We start from the raw sequence: 18933 nt of genomic DNA, 5'->3' as shown, positions 1-18933 counted from the left end.
CTTAATTTTTTGTCCAAAGTTAAGCGAAAGCTCCCTTCTTTTTCATCTCCATAAAGTTAAACCAGTCTATTCAACGGGTCCGGACGGAGTTCCACGCTGCGTGCTTAAATACTGCGCTGAAACTTTGTGTAGACCTCTACAAAATTGTTTACCTTGTCTTTGAAAACTTCTCATTTTCCACTTATTTGGAAGGAGTCTTTTGTTATTCCCCTTCATAAGAAAGGAAATAAATGCAATACAAGTAATTACAGAGGCATATCCAAATTATCCGCCATCCCAAAGCTTTTCGAAAACACTATTACACCCCATTTGCAACATCTTTGTAGATCGATTATATCTCCATGTCAACATGGATTTATAAGGCGAAGATCTACGACGACAAACCTCTTGGAGCTAACGTCTTTTGTAATAAATGGCTTTAGAAAGAACATGCAGACTGACGTAGTTTACACTGATTTTAGTAAAGCGTTTGATTCAGTAAATCACTCGCTTCTTGTATTAAAGCTAGACTTATTAGGGTTTCCATGTGATCTTCTAACATGGATATTAAGTTTAATTTGATCCGAGTTACTTCAGGCGTCCCACAAGGAAGCCACATTGGCCCACTTCTTTTTACTTTATTTATAAACGATCTCCCTCTAGTCTTGACAAGGTCGCGTGTCCTTATGTACGCAGATGACGTTAAGCTATCCCTGCAATATAACGAAATTTCCAGCAGTTCAGACTTATAATCGGACCTAAATGCTTTTCAAACATAGTGTTGTGAAAATCTTTTGGATTTAAATGTGTAGACCTCTACAAAATTGTTTACCTTGTCTTTGAAAACTTCTCATTTTCCACTTATTTGGAAGGAGTCTTTTGTTATTCCCCTTCATAAGAAAGGAAATAAATGCAATACAAGTAATTACAGAGGCATATCCAAACTATCCGCCATCTCAAAGCTTTTCGAAAACGTTATTACACCCCATGTTGAGTTTTTATATACAGGGTGCGGCGCTTAAATCCGGACAAATTTAATTGTTTATTTAAAAACAAATTTATTTAAACAAAATATGAAAAAAATTGAAAACTCATTTACAGAAATATAAGTTGTTCTGCCGAGAGTAAATTACTCTATATAACCTCCTTCAGCCCTAATGACCGCCTCTATCCTTGTCCTAAAACGGTCTCTCTTTAAAACAGCGCTGTCCATATTGGTGAATGCTGCTTCGATAGCGGTGCGTAGAGATGCGACATTAGGGTGCCTGGACTTGTTAGTAACCCTTTCGACTACGCTCCAAACATAATAGTCCAGGGGGTTCAAATCCGGGCTATTCGGGGGCCAGAACTCTTTGCTCCAGAACATGTCCACGTTATCCGATAGCCAGTTTTGGACTAAATGGCTCGTGTGGGCCGGTGCACCGTCCTGCTGAAAGACATATTGTTTCCCCGCGGCCACAGTTACCATCCACGGTTTCACAACATTCGTCAAAACTTGCAGATAAACTTCTTTATTGATAGTTTGTCCTTTTTCGAAGAAATGCGGCGGCATGACATCACCTTCACTGGACACAACACCTAGGACGTGAACACTAGCCGGAAATTTTGTTCGAAAAACCTTCCCTTGACTTTTCAGAAGCATTGTACTTGGATGTAATATCGTATACAGTTGATCTCGGGTACCCGAAGAATCGAATTATTTCTGTCGGCGAACGCCCAGCGCGAAGACTTTCGATAATCGCGGCTCTTCGGTTGTACTCCGCACTTGTACGTAACATCCCGGCCATTTTTAGGTTATGACTATTTACGAGATGCCCATGGCTTACAAGAACGCCAGTAGCGACCTCTGGCGGAATGACTATGTGGCGGGAAATTCAAATTCAAATTTGTCCGGATTCAAGCGCCGCACCCTGTATATTTAGTTCAAATTTAAATATATAACAGACGATCAGTGTTGAAGAATACATTACAATTTAGCCCTTTTAAAATAAGAATTTTTGTAAAAACCGAATTGGCAGCGCTGACAGAAGAGGCGAAATAAAGTGTCTATGTGAACGACGTAAAAATCTGAGAAGCGCATTTTTAAATTTTGTCTTTCGATCGGATATTAACTCTAAAACCTCAGGTAAACCCTCAACATGGTCTTTCGATCGGATATTAACTCTACAACCGCAGGTAAACCCTCAACATGGTCCTTCGATGTCAACTGAACAGCAAATGGATTGAAAAATAGTTTTCGCTTTTACTCAGAACTTCACATACACGCTCACATAGACGACGACTTGAGTTGTGTGTGTGTATTCGCGAAAGTTTGCAATATATCGTAATATTGCGAAATTCGGAATCTACGACGCAATAAATGATTTCTCTACGGTCTCTGTGAGGTGGAAACAAGACAGCAATCATGGCACCAACAGGACACAAAACAAAATAAAGCGGATAGCATGACGACACACCGCGACCCGATCTTTCGACCACAAGGGACACAATTCTAGAAAATCGCAACCAAACACTGGTTGCATTTACACCGGCGATTATAAACGCAGTGAATGAATCCGCATGGAAACCGCATACAGTCCGGAGGAAGTCAATCCTCCCGCAGTTCAGCCAAGGCCCAACGACTTCAGGTACAGCTTGAGTACTCTAAGAAACAACAGGAGCTACGGGATCAACTGGCAAAACAGGAACAAGAGCGAGCACGGCTACAATTTCAACAAAAAAAATTGGATCTCGAGCAGCAATTATATTTGGCCCAATTTTGATCCGATGCAGGCAGCCAAATAGATGATGACAATCTGGACAATCTGGAACAATATGACGACGACAACAAAGATGTCCGTACGCGTGAGTGGGTCAATAGAGCTCAACGTAAGCTTAAGTTTCAAACGATACTATGTCTGAAAACAAATTATCTAACCATAACGATATCGAAACATTCATGGCCAGGCAGACGATCAAACAAGATCTTCCATCGTTTTCAGGGGACCCATTAGAGTGGCCCATATTCTATGCAGAGTTTGAAAATAGTAATAAAACTTGTAATTTCAATGACTATGAAAACATAAGTAGACTCAGAAAAACTTTCGGAGGACGTGCCAAAAAATGTGTTTAGGTACTTTTAATTTTACCAGAAAATGTCGACACCATTATTGAAATATTTAAAGAGCGTTTTGGAGACCCATGTTACATAATAAGATTGCTCCTTGACAAAATCAAACAGTTCCCAGTTATTAGAGACGACAAATACGACAAACTTTTTGCATTCTATGACATAATCACAAATCTGGTTCACACTTTGCTGAATATCGGTGATATAGATCAAATAAGAAACCCTTTCATTTTCGATGAGATTTTAGACAAGCTTCCATGCATCAACGTATTGCCTTCGTAAAATACTATCAAAAATTAAAAGAAAAAATTTGAACCAAAAATAATTATTTTTCATTCGTGGCTAGGTGAGACTATCAAAGCTGCCACCACTTTAGGATTTGACCACATTATCAGCAAGTCTAGAGGTACCACTTTGACGGTTTCGGGTATTCGGGATGGCACAGGCAAAGCTCAGGTGAAAGGTTTTGCAATTTTTGCAAACTGACTGATCACTACGTGAATACTTGCACTAAATTTAAAGATTTAAATGTTGACAAACGCTGGGAGCATGTAACTCAAAACAACCTGTGTATTTCGTGCATTGGTAAAAACCATTTACTTAAAGACTGCAAACGTAAAAGGCAATGTAACCGAAATAATTGTAGTTACAGTCATAATAGTCTTCTACATAAAGACAAATCTCAAAACATACAATCATGCAAGTCTGAGGGTAGTGAACAGACAGTCTCAAGTAACACAGAAAAGAATTGCAACGTTAACTGGAATACAAAAAAAGTTTTGTTAAAAGGGATACATGTCACTCTTATGGAACCACAAAATACGATTGAAACATATGCTCTTCTTGATGAAGCGTCCACCATTTCCTTAGTTGATGAAAAGTTAGCTAACGATTTAGGTATTGACGGTCCAACAAAGCCTTTGAAAATGCAATAGACTAACAATGAAACATATGAACAAGATAACTCTAAGGTAGTCAGCGTAGGCATCAAAGGCAGTGGTTCTAATACTAAGACACACGATGAGAAGGGTAAAAACTGTTACTAGTCTCAATTTGCCGCTGCAAACCTTAAACATAGACGACATGACAGACAACTTTCAGTTTTTAAAGAACTTTACCCATTGCTCTTACGATCGGACACATCCTAGAATTCTAGGACGAGACAACTGGTCTCTTATTGTATCACGCAAGTTGAAGTACGAATCCTTTGACGGTCCGGTTGCTAGCAGCACATGGTTAGGTTGGGTCGTGCATGCTTTAACACAACCTGAAAGACAGTCGAACGAGACAAATCATACACTACATGTAACCAACCATTTTCCAGAAGCAGACGATTTGGATGAGCTTTATAACCTAGTAAAGTCTTACTAGTCAATCGAAAACGAACTCTCAACTCAAAAAGACTTTCCAATGTTTGTAGACGACAAAAGATGCATAAGTATTGTTGATAATACTTTAAAACGAGTAGGTGACAGGTTTGAGTGCGGACTTTTCTGGAAGAAAGATACCTACAGCTTCCTGAAAGCTATAATAACGCTATGTCTAGGTTACTATCATGCGAACGTAAAATTGACAAGAACCCCTACTATGGACAAAAATATTCCGAAGTAATGGATTCTTATATTTCAAAAGAATATATGGAAAAGCTTAACTCGACAGAAGCTAACATTAAAACACCACTGACTTACTATCTTCTGCATTTTGGTGTGAAAAATTTCAACAAACCATGAAAACTGCGAATAGTGTTTGATGCCGCTTCTAAAAGCCACAACTATTGCTTCAATGATTTTTTACTACCTGGACCTGACCTTTATAATCAATTATCTTCCGTTCTTATGAACTTCAGAGAAAAGAAAATAGTTTTCGTAGGAGACATTAAAGAAATATTTCTACAAATCCAAGTACCTGAGACAGATAGACATGCTCAAAGAATTCTATGGAGAGGGGATAGAAAACAGGGCCCTCCGGACGTTTATGAAATCCAAGTTATCTTTTTCGGAGCCAAATGCAGTCCGAGTATAGCTCAACAAGTAAGAAATCACAACGCGAATGATTTCCAACAGAAGTATCCCAAGGCCTGTCAAGACATTATAACCAAGCATTATATGGACGATTACTAAGGCGGAGCAGATGACATTGACAGTGCTGTTCAACTGATCAAAGACATTTCATTTGTACATCAAAAAGGTGGCTTCCAAATGTGTAATTGAATATCAAATTCAGCAGAGGTTCTGAATCAAATAAATACTGTCAATGGTCAAAATAAAGCTCAGGCCTCTCATAAAATCAAAATACTTACAGAAGAACGTGTGCTAGGGCTAATGTGGAATTACGAAACCGACACATTCACCTATAATCTTCAATTTACAAAATCACACCATGAAATAATTAATATGTCCAGGCGACCCATTAAGCGAGAGATTCTAAAGATTACAATGTCGATTTTTGATCTCAAATATTCTCATAACTAACAAAATACTTTTGCAAGCTACATATATGGGATAGCGGTATTGGCTGGGACGACCCAATCATTAACGAACATTTTGTGATTTGGAAAACACTCTGCGATTCTTTTCGAAAAATCCGAAACTTTGCAATCCCCAGACTTATGACAACATTGCCAATCACAGAAAGCGACATTCAGTTGCACATATTTACTGACGCATCGAAATATGCATATGCAGCATGTGCTTACATTCGATTTGAAAAAAATGAGACAATCGATTGCATGTTGGTAACAGCGAAGTCACGAGTCGCTCCTCTTAAGCCTATGTCGATCCCATGATTGGAATTACAGGGTGCTTTATTAGGTGCAAGAATGAGCAAAGCACTACTAGAAACATTAAATTTGAAAATAAATAAAATATATTTGTGGACGGACTCTCAAATTAATTTGTACTGGCTAAGGTCTAGCAGTAAGAGATTTAAAACCTTCGTATCCCAGCGGTTAGGTGAAATTCAAGAACTAACCAACGTTCGTGATTGGAGATATGTTCCGTCAAAAATTAATCCTGCTGATGAAGCCACAAGGGTCGCAAAGGTAGATTTGGAAAAGAACAATTCGTTGATAAAAGGCCCAGAATTCTTGTATACCAATATTAAAAAGTGGCCAACAAGTCAAATAACCTTTGAAGATGACGACACAAACGAATACGTAAATGTAATATCTGAAGCAAAGCGTACATTTGTTTTACCTGATGTAAGCAGATTCTCCAGTTGGACAAGGTTTTTACGAACAACCGCTTGGCTATTTCGATTTGTGAAAAATCTCAGGAGCAGCAAAGAACTTCGCCTTTATGGCGAACTTACAGCGAATGAGTTAGTTGATGCCGAAAATGTAATTCACGGAAAAATTTAATCGGATTCCTTTCAAGCTGAAATTCAAAGTCTACAAAAAGGAGAGTCAATAGGGAACTCAAGTCGCTTAAAAGCTTTGCCATTATATTTTACAACCGACGGACTACTCAGATTAAAAGGTAGATTGGACAATTTGAATGACGTGGACTATAACATGAACACAAAGAATCCGATACTTCTTAGTAACGACCATCCGATCACTGCGCTGCTTATCTTTTTTTACTATAAACAAAATTGTCATATTTTTACTGAAACGGTCATTTCCAATCTTAGAATGAAATATTGGATAATTAGATGTAGAAATACGGTGAAGGAAATAAATCGTGAGTGTCAATTTTTTAAGAATAGGCGTGTTAAGCTACAGACAGCACTAATTGGACAGCTTCCTAAATGCAGAATTGAACCAACAGAAAGAGCTTTCCTAAAAGTTGGAATAGATTACTTTGGTCCTATCGAGGTATTGGTAAACAGAAGTCATGTAAAAAGGTATGGTGTAATTTTTACTTGTATGACTTTCCAATAGAACTATACTCAGACAATGGGACCAATTTTAAACGAGCAAGTAAGGATTTTAAGATAATAATTGATAATTGGTCAAATGACGAAATGACACAGTTCTTGGCACAAAAAAATTGCACATGGTCGTTTAATCCCCATTGTCGCCTCATATGGGAGGAGCCTGGGAGAGATTAATTCAATCTATTAAAAAATATTTATGTTTTTTACTTAAAGAACGGTTCCCAAAAGAGTACACACTTAAAACTTTGTTTTGCGAAATTGAATTCATTATGAACAGTCGTCATCTCTTGTTTGTGTCATCTGATTTACCAGATGAAGAGCCTTTTACGACAAATAATATATTAATTGGTCCAAATTTCCGAGAATCTTTCCATTCTGATGTCGGATGGAGACCTAAAATTGTTAAATATGTGGAAGGCTTCTCAGAGGCTGGCTGATATTTTTTGGGTCAAGTAGAAAAAAGAAGACATTCAATATATCCTGTATAGCCGTAAATGGGTTAAAAAATTTGATAATTCAAAGGAAGGTGATATTGTGCTGGTTATGGATGCAGATTTACCAAGAAACGTTTGGCCAAAGGGTATTATTGTAAAAACTTATCCTGCCAAAGATAACACGGTTCGAATTGTAGACGTTAAGACAAAAGGAAACATCTACAAGAGACCCATTGTTAAGTTAATTAAATTAGATGTTAAGAAAACAATGTAAGAGTTTAAGTATTGCCAACTTAATTATAATGCAATACTTGGGAGGAGAATGTTGAGTTTATATATATATTTAGTTCAAATTTAAATATATAACAGACGATCAGTGTTGAAGAATACATTATAATTTAGCCCTTTTAAAATAAGAATTTTTGTAAAAATCGAATCGGCAGCGCGGAAAGAAGAGGCGACCACTTACTTGCGAAATAAAGTGTCTATGTGAACGACGTAAAAATCTGAGACGCGCATTTTTAAATTTGGTCTTTCGATCGGATATTAACTCTACAACCTCAGGTAAACCCTCAACACCCCACTTGCAACATCTTTGTAGATCAATTATAACTCTATATCAACATGGATTTATAAGGCGAAGATCTACGACAACAAACCTCTTGGAGTTAACGTCTTTTGTAATAAAATGCTTCATAAAGAACATACAGACTGACAAAGTTTTCACTGATTTCAGTAAAGCGTTTGATTCAGTAAATCACTCGCGTCTTGTATTAAAGCTAGACTTTTTAGGGTTTACATGTGATTTTCTAACATGGATATTAAGTTTAATTTGATCCGAGTTACTTCAGGCGTCCCACAAGGAAGCCACATTGGCCCACTTCTTTTTACTTTATTTATAAACGATCTTATGTACGCAGATGACGTTAAGTTATCCCTGCAATATAAGAAAATTTTCAGCAGTTCAGACTTATAATCGGACCTTAATGCTTTTCAAACATAGTGTTGTGAAAATCTTTTGGATTTAAATAGCGCTAAGTGTAATGTAATGACATTTTTTAGGGTGAATTCGCTGGGTGGTTTGTGTGTTGTCTAGAATGACGCATGTTGATAACCTTGGCGTCCTTCCTGACCTAAAACTTAAGTTTTGTGAGCAAATTATTTCCATGGTAAATAAAGCCAGGGGAGTACTTGGATTAATTAAAAGGTGGTCAAAGGAATTCGATGATCCCTATGTTACAAAGACTGTGTTCATTTTACTAGTCCGTCTAATCCTGGAGTACTGTTCAGCAGTTTGGAGTCCTCAGACCGGATCGAGTCTGTGCGAAATAACTTTTTATTATTTGCTCTTCTGGGCCTTAACTGGAATCCAAGCCTTATTTTACTATCCTACTCTAGTAGACTTCTCCTCATTAATCTACCATTTTCATTTTACAACTTTTATTTATAAACTTATTCACGGGGACGTGGAGAGTCCCGAGTTACTGGGTCACATAAGCTTTTCTGTGCTTATAGAATTACCAGGAACTATGTTCCTCTTACTTTAAATATTTGTAGATCTAACTATGAAATGCATGAACCGTTTAGAGTACTTTGTAACGACTATAATAGACTACACCATGTTATTTCTACTTAGCTCAAAATTAGTATTAGTATTAGTCTCGTACGTATTTCTAACTTAGTCTGTCCGCTTCTATATTGTCCTTTTTTACTTCTCGTTTTTAAGCCCATTGGGGAATAGCGCGTAAGAAGCACAGCTTGGTGTCGTAAGAGCCACTTGTTTGCCCTGATCATAAAATGCCTATTTTCATGAATTTTTCACACGATACGTTTAATGTCAGATCAATTATTTTAAAAGCATATCAAAGTACAACATTTTAACTATGTTTTCACAATTTTTTATCGAAAATAAAATAAAATAAATGAGCCGTTCGCAGCCAAGCTCCGTAGGTGCCTAAACAGCATAACTGGTTACTGGATAATCCGAAAAATTGTTTATTAGTTAAGATGTTTCTAAAGGTAAGTACGTTAATTATACCCGTTACTCGTAGAGTAAAAGGGTAAATTGTATTCGTGCAAAGGTATGTAACAGCTAGAAGGAAGCGTTTCCGACCCTATAAAGTATATATATTCTTGATCAGGGTCACTAGCCGAGTCGATATAGCCATGTCCGTCTGTCCGTCTGTCTGTCCGTCTGTCTGTCCGTCTGTCTGTCCGTCTGTCTGTCCGTCTGTCTGTCCGTCTGTCTGTCCGTCTGTCTGTCCGTCTGTCTGTCCGTCTGTCTGTCCGTCTGTCTGTCCGTCTGTCTGTCCGTCTGTCTGTCCGTCTGTCTGTCCGTCTGTCTGTCCGTCTGTCTGTCCGTCCGTATGAACGCTGAGATCTCGGAAACTTTAAAAGCTAGAAGATTGGCATTTTGCAAGCAGGTTCTAGGAGTTCCTACGCAGCGCAAGTTTGTTTCAAAAAGGTGCCACTCCCCTTTAACGCCCACAATCGCTTATATACGATTTTAAAAATTTAAATATTTCGGAAAAGTAAAAATGCATTTTTATTGTGTTTATCAATACCTATCGAAATGTAGAAAAAATTTCGTTAAAAAGTTATGCGTGGTCAAAGTTTCTATCTCCATCTCCCTCGCACTCCCTTTACCTGAGTAACGGGTATCTGATAGTCGGGGCACCCGAATATAGCGTTCTCTCTTGTTTTTTTTTAAATTTAATTTTTGGATGTTTGGTAACACTTTGAAGTCAAAAACGTGATTTTAGCCTAAAAAATCCGATATATGATATTAGTTATAAATTAAAAATAATCATTAAAAAAAGAACCCACGACGTCAGTACCTGCGGATTTAGGTACAGAAATAGTGTGCAAAATTTCAAAACGATTCGTCCGGTAGATTTTGCAGGATCATGTTCACCGATTTTGAAATCGCAACTTTTCAGGAGAGCGTTTTAAAGCTTAAAACACCCAAAAATCGAATACAAAACGAGCTAACTCACCTACATTCAACTGCCCATAACTTCGAAAGTTTTGCTTGGATTAATCTAAAATTTTAATGCAATATTCTTCAAACGTTGTGCATTCAGAAAAAAAGACATTTCCCAAATATCCAGCGGTATTTTAGTCTAGTAGAATAAAAGAATATATGTTGGAAAGTATGTAACATGTAGAAGGAATCGTTTTCCACTTTAATTCATTATTAAACATAATATTGATCAGAATTATGAGGCGAGTCGATGAAGCCATATCTATCTGTCTGTGTCATTCTGTGTCAGTCTGTGTCAGTCTGTGTACGATGTTTTTTTGGGGAAACTCTGAGTTCTTCTTCTACAGTGGAAATTGAACCATTCACTACGAAAACGTAAACAATAATGACGGCGAACTGTTGAAAATGGAAGGCGACGAAGCAATGGGCTGAGCAATAAATGCTGTTTATATTTTTAATAATTCATTGTTTTTAATATTATAGTCGAATAAATGCAAACCGTCGATGGAAAGCAGGAGAACATCGAGCATTTGCGGGGAGCCCTCAAAAATGGAGATGTCCGGACAAAAATGGAAAAGCTGACCAAGAAGTACAAATAACTTATATACCTGCAACAAAAATGCAGAATAATTAATTTAAACAAAAAAAATGACATTGTATTGAAACAAAAACCAACATATTTGTATTATATTTAATGAACATTATTTTTTACCTATTAGACAATATTGAGCAATAGCTGTTGATCACTTATTAGTCGGGTTTGGCTGTTCGCGTAGATCACTTGCAGTCTGTTACCAACTATCATTTAAAGCGCTGTTATGCTCATTTTAAATGTTGTGCAAAATGCAACCGGCTAGAATGATAGCCACAGCTGTTCAGATCAGGTGTTATCGGATGGTGGATGTGCTCTGTGGGAATCGGAGTTTCACATTATAAGGTTCACTAATTCAGGTATGAAAGGATTCATCGTACCCTTTAAAGCCTTCTGAGTACTAGATCGACAAACGAGTACGCTAGCGTAAAAACTTTAATCTTTCCAGTGTGACCAAAATTTCGAGAGTTCATCAGAATAAAGCGTGCTACGGTCGTACTGTCAATCAGCTGGGTTTGTTGACACGCAGTTATAATTCAAATATCGTATTTGCCGAAAAGAGCCTTTAAAAGATATTAACTATCTTGGCAAGACCAGTCTGCCGCTGTACAAAGAAATTTAAAAAACAATACCATTTAAATTTAACAGTTGTTTTTTTTTATTTACTGATAATTATTTGTTAATTTAAAGTTCATAGCTGCACTTTTATTGTGCTTTTTCGTACATTTTTGACCTAAGAAACATTTTGCTCTGACAAGAGGCACCCCATATAGAATTAATGTTATTTTGTCCTCACATGAAAACTCCTGCAATCGATTTTTGCGGGTTTTTTCATTTTTTCCCTCCACTTCTTAAAATGTTCAGTGAGAAGCGCACGCCAAAAGATTAAATTTTTTAATCTTTTCGATTGGGTTCACCCAAAGATCATTTCCGCAGACTGGCAACGCTATGGAATTTTCTGGTATTTTTTTTGACGTTCTGATTACCGATGTGAAAAAAAGGCCGAAAAGTGAACGCCAGCTGTTTGCCTCTTGCTCTCTCTCATGACTGGCGCACAGTTTTCGTCGATGTGAGTACTAGGCTTAAGTATCATGGGTAAAATAAAAAAGGCAAGAAAAGGTACTTGTAATAAACTACCAGAGTAGCACCCCTTAGACAGGCAGATGTGGCTGATCCGATAGAAATACAAGTACTAGAAGCATTATTACCGTGGGGGGAGTGTCACCGTTCCAGTACATTCAAGAAAGCATTCATTCCCTTTACCAGCAAAGGGATGGAGCAGCGAACAAGGCAATCCCAAAACCTAAACAATCGAGCTCTCCTGGGATGTCTGAGATTCTTATTCCGTTGGTTCACTTGCTAGAACAAAATGGATCATTTGCAGATATTTTTCGATATTTACTCACGAAATGATGGCTTTGACACGATGTAGATATTAATGGAACGTCAAAAAGGATATCATTATACCAGTTTTACTGACCGTCTAACAATAGTTAAGTTCTCCAACGAAATCAAACGACAATACATGGGGAATCAGAAAACAGGTCAAAGATTATTTACATTTACTTTATAGGAACGTATCCGGGGACATACATTGGGAATACGATAATTTTTGTATGTATGGACCACTTTTCAACCAATGCGACAAGCCGTTTCTGCCGTACAAAGAAAAAAGGAGGGTAAGGAAACTGTTTTTTTTTGGCGATTTAGATGACTCGGACAGGTGGTAATGTTCTGGAAATAAATACTTAAGAACCCAGAAAACCTTTTATAAAGGGATAAAAGTCAAGAATGTGTGAGCCGCAATAATTCCACCTGACAGAAGTTGTGACAAGTGATAGAAAACCTTGATAAAGGACCTAAAACCGACCTTCCCAACCCATTCTATGAAAATTAAGAGCCTTCTTTGAGTCGATCCTTTCACTTGATCCAGGAAATGTGTTAAGGCGCATCGACATACATTCCAGTAGTTGATGAAGAATTGTTGAAATGAAAACAAATTTTTGATTTATTTTGTAAACGCATAACTTACAAAATGCCGAAGTCAAGGGAAAAACTTATACGTAATCATGGGAAATAATAGTTTATTCAAATGAAGAGCCTGGACTTTCTGCAAACAGGGTAATTGCTGATTTACTGTACCAAAAAGATGTCTGCGACATTGTTAAGGGGGGGGTATAGTATTTACATTTTTTTTTTGCATTTTTTTTTATTTTTTTTCTGAATGCACAACATTTTGAGAATATTGTGTTAAAGTTTTAGATCGATCCGAGTAAAGCTTTCGAACTTATGGGCAGTTGAACGTAGGTAAGTTAGCTCGTTTTGTATGGGTGTCCAAAACTTTAAAACGCTCTCCTGAAAAGTTACCCTTTCAAAGTCGGTGTACACGATCCTGCAAATTCTATAGGACGGATCGTTTTAAAATTTTGGACAGTTGTTCTCAAATAAATTCCTCAGGTAACGCTGTAGAGTTTTTTTTTTTGAAAATTTATTATTTTCAGATCAACAAATATCTCGACGTTTTAGGCGAAAATCGGTGTTTTTAACTTTCAAGTGCCTTAAAAAATCAAAAAAAAAAATAAAAACTCGACAGCGTTACCTGAGGAATCTTGTTCTTTAACTAATGCAATTTTTTCATTTCGGATGATTCTGTGACCGGTTATCGTGTACACCGCAAAACATCTTTTCTTCGAGGCGCCGCCGAAGATTGCCTGTATCTCAGTCAATTTTTAATATTTTTGGAAGAAAAAAATCACACATATTGTTTAAATGTTGCCCAATCACATGCAAAAAAACAAGACTATCCGTATCGCCAATAAAAAAATTTAAAAAATGTCCGATTTTTCACCGAATTAACTTATAACTGACTTTGTAAAGCTGTTAATTGCTAGGCCACTAATAGCTGTGAGGCGGTGCACAGCCTGCTGAAATCGGCAATCGACTCTCTCCTTTTTACATTAAAATCATGCTAACCAACTCTGGAGACCCGCTTTGTTAATAGGCTCTTATATCAACGATAAAACTCTGGTAACTTTCTTTTTGAAATAAACCATTAAGGAGAGAACTATCGTTTAATTTTTTATTGATTAATTTTAAAGCCGGTTAATGTTCAAAAGTTGCTTTTATTTATCCTTTGCATTCAGCAAACATTCTGACGCCCGGGTGAACTCCCACACGAATATAGAATTAATTAACGATTAAATTTCTCTCGATCGCTGCCGCCGCCCTATTACGTCTGCGTGGTCTGTTTCCTTTTATTGGATACGCTGCCAACTCTCCAAGCTGCCACTGTGTGTTTTCGAGAAGTAACCGCCAACTGCGTCGTCGAGGGCATTCATTGTCTGCAAAGTCCTCAACATTGCTAAATATGAAAGCCAGATCTTAGCTGCCGCTTTGGCACACATGTACAAACTTCGTAGGATTACGAATGAACATATAGACATTGGGGAACAAGAAACGTTTAGGCAAAACTATTTCCCTAGGCGTGGATCATGTCGATTCGGATGATCTAAATGAACAACTGGACCGCATTAAGGGGGGCTTCTCATTTTTTCACTTGGAAAATGAAAACTTACACGAATAATTTTTTGCATCTATTTGAAGACATGTTTAAAGTATGAGAAAAACATTTTTTAAAAATTCTAAAAAACAAAATGGCGCGTGTGGCGCGACGCGGCTGACGGATTTATTGCGGTACAGTGTGGAGCCCAAAGTTTTCATCTGAAACATACAAAAAACATTTTTTATTATTCAGCAGGGTTCCCCCGAGTGCATGAATGTCTGCAACTTCAAAAAATTCGATTTTAAAATATTGAAAACACGACTTGAAAAAAAAGTGTCATTTTTATACCCGTTACTCGTAGAGTAAAAGGGTATATTGTATTCGTGCAAAAGTATGTAACAGCTAGAAAAAAGCGTTTCCGACCCTATAAAGTATATATATTCTTGATCAGGGTCACTAGCCGAGTCGATATAGCCATGTCCGTCTGTCTGTCCGTCTGTCTGTCTGAACGCTGAGATCTCGGAAACTATAAAAGCTAGAAGATTGGCATTTTGCATGCAGATTCTAGGAGTTCCTACGCAGCGCAAGTTTGTTTCAAAAAGGTGCCACGCCCCCTTTAACGCCCACAATCGCTTATACACGATTTTAAAAATTTAAATATTTCGGAAAAGTAAAAATGCAGTTTTATTGTGTTTATCAATACCTAATCAAATTTTTTCAAATCGGACCATTCGTTAAAAAGTTATGCGTGATCAAAGTTTCTATCTCCATCTCCCTCGCACTCCCTTTACCTGAGTAACGGGTATCTGATAGTCGGGGCACTCGACTATAGCGTTCTCTCTTGTTTACGAGGTGTGTTCAAAAAGTAAGGTGACTTTTCAAATTTCGCGGGCAACATATTTTCGATTATCGATTTTTTTGTTTTGTTATATTGGTACACTCTTCCCTAACATCTGTACCAAGTTTCAATGGAACATCCTCTTTTGTTTGGTTGTGAGAGGCGTAAAGTTACAAGTTATTTTGCGAGCTCGGCGATTTTTTGCTATCGAAAAATATGGATCAAAGGATTTGCATCAAATTTTGTGTAAAAAATAAAATTAAGTGCTCTGAAACACTTGAAATGTTGACAGTGGCATACGGTGAAACTGTTCTGAGTAAAAAAAATGTGTACAAGTGGTACAAACTCTTCCAAGATGGCCGGGAAGATGCCAATGACCAGCCTCGCTCTGGACGCCCAAGCACGTCAACAACTGATGAAAACGTTCAAGCAGTGACGAAAATTGTTTTGGAAAATCGTCGAATCACTATCAGAGAAGTTGCTGAAGATGTCGGTTTATCGCTTGGCTCGTGCCATGAAATTTTTTCAAACGTTTTGGGTATGAGTCGTGTGTCAGCGAAGTTTGTTCCGAAATTGCTGAATTTTGACCAAAAGAACCGTCGCATGAGCATCGCTCAAGAGCTGTTGAATGACGTCAACGACGACCCAGATTTACTCAAAAGGGTCATAACTGGTGACGAATCATGGGTATATGGTTATGATATCGAAACCACAAAATTTGATGCAAATCCTTTGATCCATATTTTTCGATAGCAAAAAATCGCCGAGCTCGCAAAATAACTTGTAACTTTACGCCTCTCACAACCAAACAAAAGAGGATGTTCCATTGAAACTTGGTACAGATGTTAGGGAAGAGTGTACCAATATAACAAAACAAAAAAATCGATAATCGAAAATATGTTGCCCGCGAAATTTGAAAAGTCACCTTACTTTTTGAACACACCTCGTATATCTAGTTTTAAGTTTATTTCTTTCCCCGTGTTTCTTCTCATAAACTACCTGTCCTACATGATAATCTTTGTCTTTCTCTGTTTTCATTATGTATTTCTAACATTTTTTCTTGTGTATTTTTTAAAATTTTAGGAATGTTATCGTGCTTTATTTTATTATATAGTACGTCAAAAGGTTTTTGGTTCGTTGTTCAATGAATGCTCTGATTATATTCTTGAGCGGCTCTTATTACTATTTCGGAATAGTCTGTTAAATTAAATTCTTCTTTTATGCATCGAGCTAATACTGTTTATGTAGAATGTGCCCTTTCAACTTGTCCGTTTGAGGTACTGTGCCTCGGGTCTGCGTAATGTAAAGTTAAACCGGACCTTTGTGCGAAAGATTTAAATTGGGCCGAGGTAAAGCTCGGTTCATTATCGGTCATTATTATTTTGGCACTTTACTTTATTTTCGATATTTAATTTATTTTGGATTTCTTTTACTACTAGAAATTTTGAGTAAACGTCAATACAAGTTATGAAAGTAAGACTTTGCGCGTAATATATATCAATGTGTAAATTTTCGACTTCTTTATTTGGGATTGGGGCTTCTCCAATTGGAATTTTAATTGGATGTCTGTTATATTTGTTTTCGTTGCAAATTTTACAATTTTTTATATATTCTTTTAATTTTGTAAGTAAGTTTGGCCAATAATACAATCTACTGATTTGTTTATAATTTTCGTCTAGTCCCCTGTGCGCTCTACAATGTGTTTCTTCGATTATAAGTGCTCTGTCTTCTTTCATTTCTATATTAGGATTTTTATCAGAAATTGCGAAAGATAATAATTGATGATCGGTTTGAATTTCAATTCCAATCACTCCGTATAAGTAATTTCTTAGATTTTTAAGGGCCCATACTATGGCTAAAAGTTCTTTTTTATTAGTTGCATAAACTTGTTCTGTTTTAGTCAAGGTTTTTGAAATAAAAGTAATTGGTTTACCTTCTTGAGATAATACTGCACCAATTGCGACGTCCGAAGCGTCGGTGGTCAAAGTAAATTTTTTATTATAGTCCGGTTGAACTAGTTCTACTTGTGCAATAAGGTTTTCTTTCAGCTCGTTGAAAGCTTTAATAGCTGGGTCATCCAGCTGAATTAACATTTTTGTTGACATTCTTTTTGAAATTTTGCCATTATGACCTCCAAGATATTTGGTTAGAGGTTTCGCTATGAAAGCGTAATTTAAAACAAATTTTCTATAATAGCCCGTAAGGCCTAGGAAACTTCTTAGTTCCCGAATATTTTTCGGAAGCGGATACTTATTAATGGTGTCAATTTTTTCTTTTCTACGTTATAAGATACGATGTATCCTAGAAAACTGGTTTCGCGTTTAAAGAATTTTGATTTTTCTAAAGAGATTTTCATGGTTGCCCTTAATAATATATTTATAATTTTGTTTAAGTCTTCATAATGTTGTTCAATCGAATTTGAGAATATTATTATGTCGTCCATGTAGACATGACATGTTTTCCCTATTTGCTCTCTTAGGATGTCGTCCATTGCTCTCTGAAAAATTCTTGGTGGATTTGTTAGTCCGAATGGCATTCTTAAAAATTCGTATTTTCCATTATTTATTGAAAAAGATGTTTTTTCGACATCAGATTCTTTCATTAATATCTGATGAAAACCTGATTCTAAATCTATTGTTGAAAAATATCTTGCTTTTCCCAAATTGGATAGAATTACTGATGGGTCTTGCATTGGTTACCTGTCAGGTAAAGTACTTTCTTTTAATTTTTATACCCGTTACTCGTAGAGTAAAAGGGTATATTGTATTCGTGCAAAAGTATGTAACAGGTAGAAGGAAGCGTTTCCGACCCTATAAAGTATATATATTCTTGTTCAGGATCACTAGCCGAGTCGATCTAGCCATGTCCGTCTGTCTGTCCGTCCGTATGAACGCTGAGATCTCGGAAACTATAAAAGCTAGAAGATTGGCATTTTGCATGTAGATTTTAGGAGTTCCTACGCAGCGCAAGTTTGTTTCAAAATGGTGCCACGCCCCCTCTGACGCCCACAAGCCACAAGCTGTGGCCACAGTTTTGATGCTATTATAAAAATTTTAATTGATATGTATTTGTTTTCTCAATACCTATCGATTGGCCTAATAAAAGTTTGCCACGCCCACTCTAACGCCCAAAAACTCATTAAACGCTTAAGCCTGGCTAGCGCCTACATTTCCGCCTTTCATGGCCCGGGTAGATGGCGCAATACAATAGCGCTTTGACTTGACTTTGGAACAGCTGGCCAAGGTGCTCAACAGAGTCAACGTTAATTCTCGATAAGGATTTCTATTAAAGGAAATTGCGATGGTTTTCATTTGTCAATACCGAACTATATCCCAAGAACTATGCAAATCAAATCAAATCGCTGGTGCTGATGCTCGTGCTGTAAAGCTGCCAGCGCTAAGAGATCGCCTAATTGAAATTAATAATTTGAACTTTTTGTCCTTTTTTCCTGTGGTCACTCTAATTCACATTATGTTAAGGCAAAATCTAAAGTTGTTTAGCTGAGTAACGGGTATGTAATAGTCGAGGCACTCGACTATAGCGTTCTCTCTTGTTTCGTCTTATTTTTGTTGCTGATTTGGTCTAAAAAGTGTATAAAATAACTTTTTTTTACAATTTCA

This window comes from Drosophila rhopaloa, unplaced genomic scaffold (genome assembly GCF_018152115.1).
Source record: "Drosophila rhopaloa isolate 14029-0021.01 unplaced genomic scaffold, ASM1815211v1 contig_218, whole genome shotgun sequence".
Taxonomy (NCBI): Eukaryota; Metazoa; Arthropoda; class Insecta; order Diptera; family Drosophilidae; genus Drosophila; species Drosophila rhopaloa.
Note: the sequence above shows the minus strand (reverse complement) of the source record.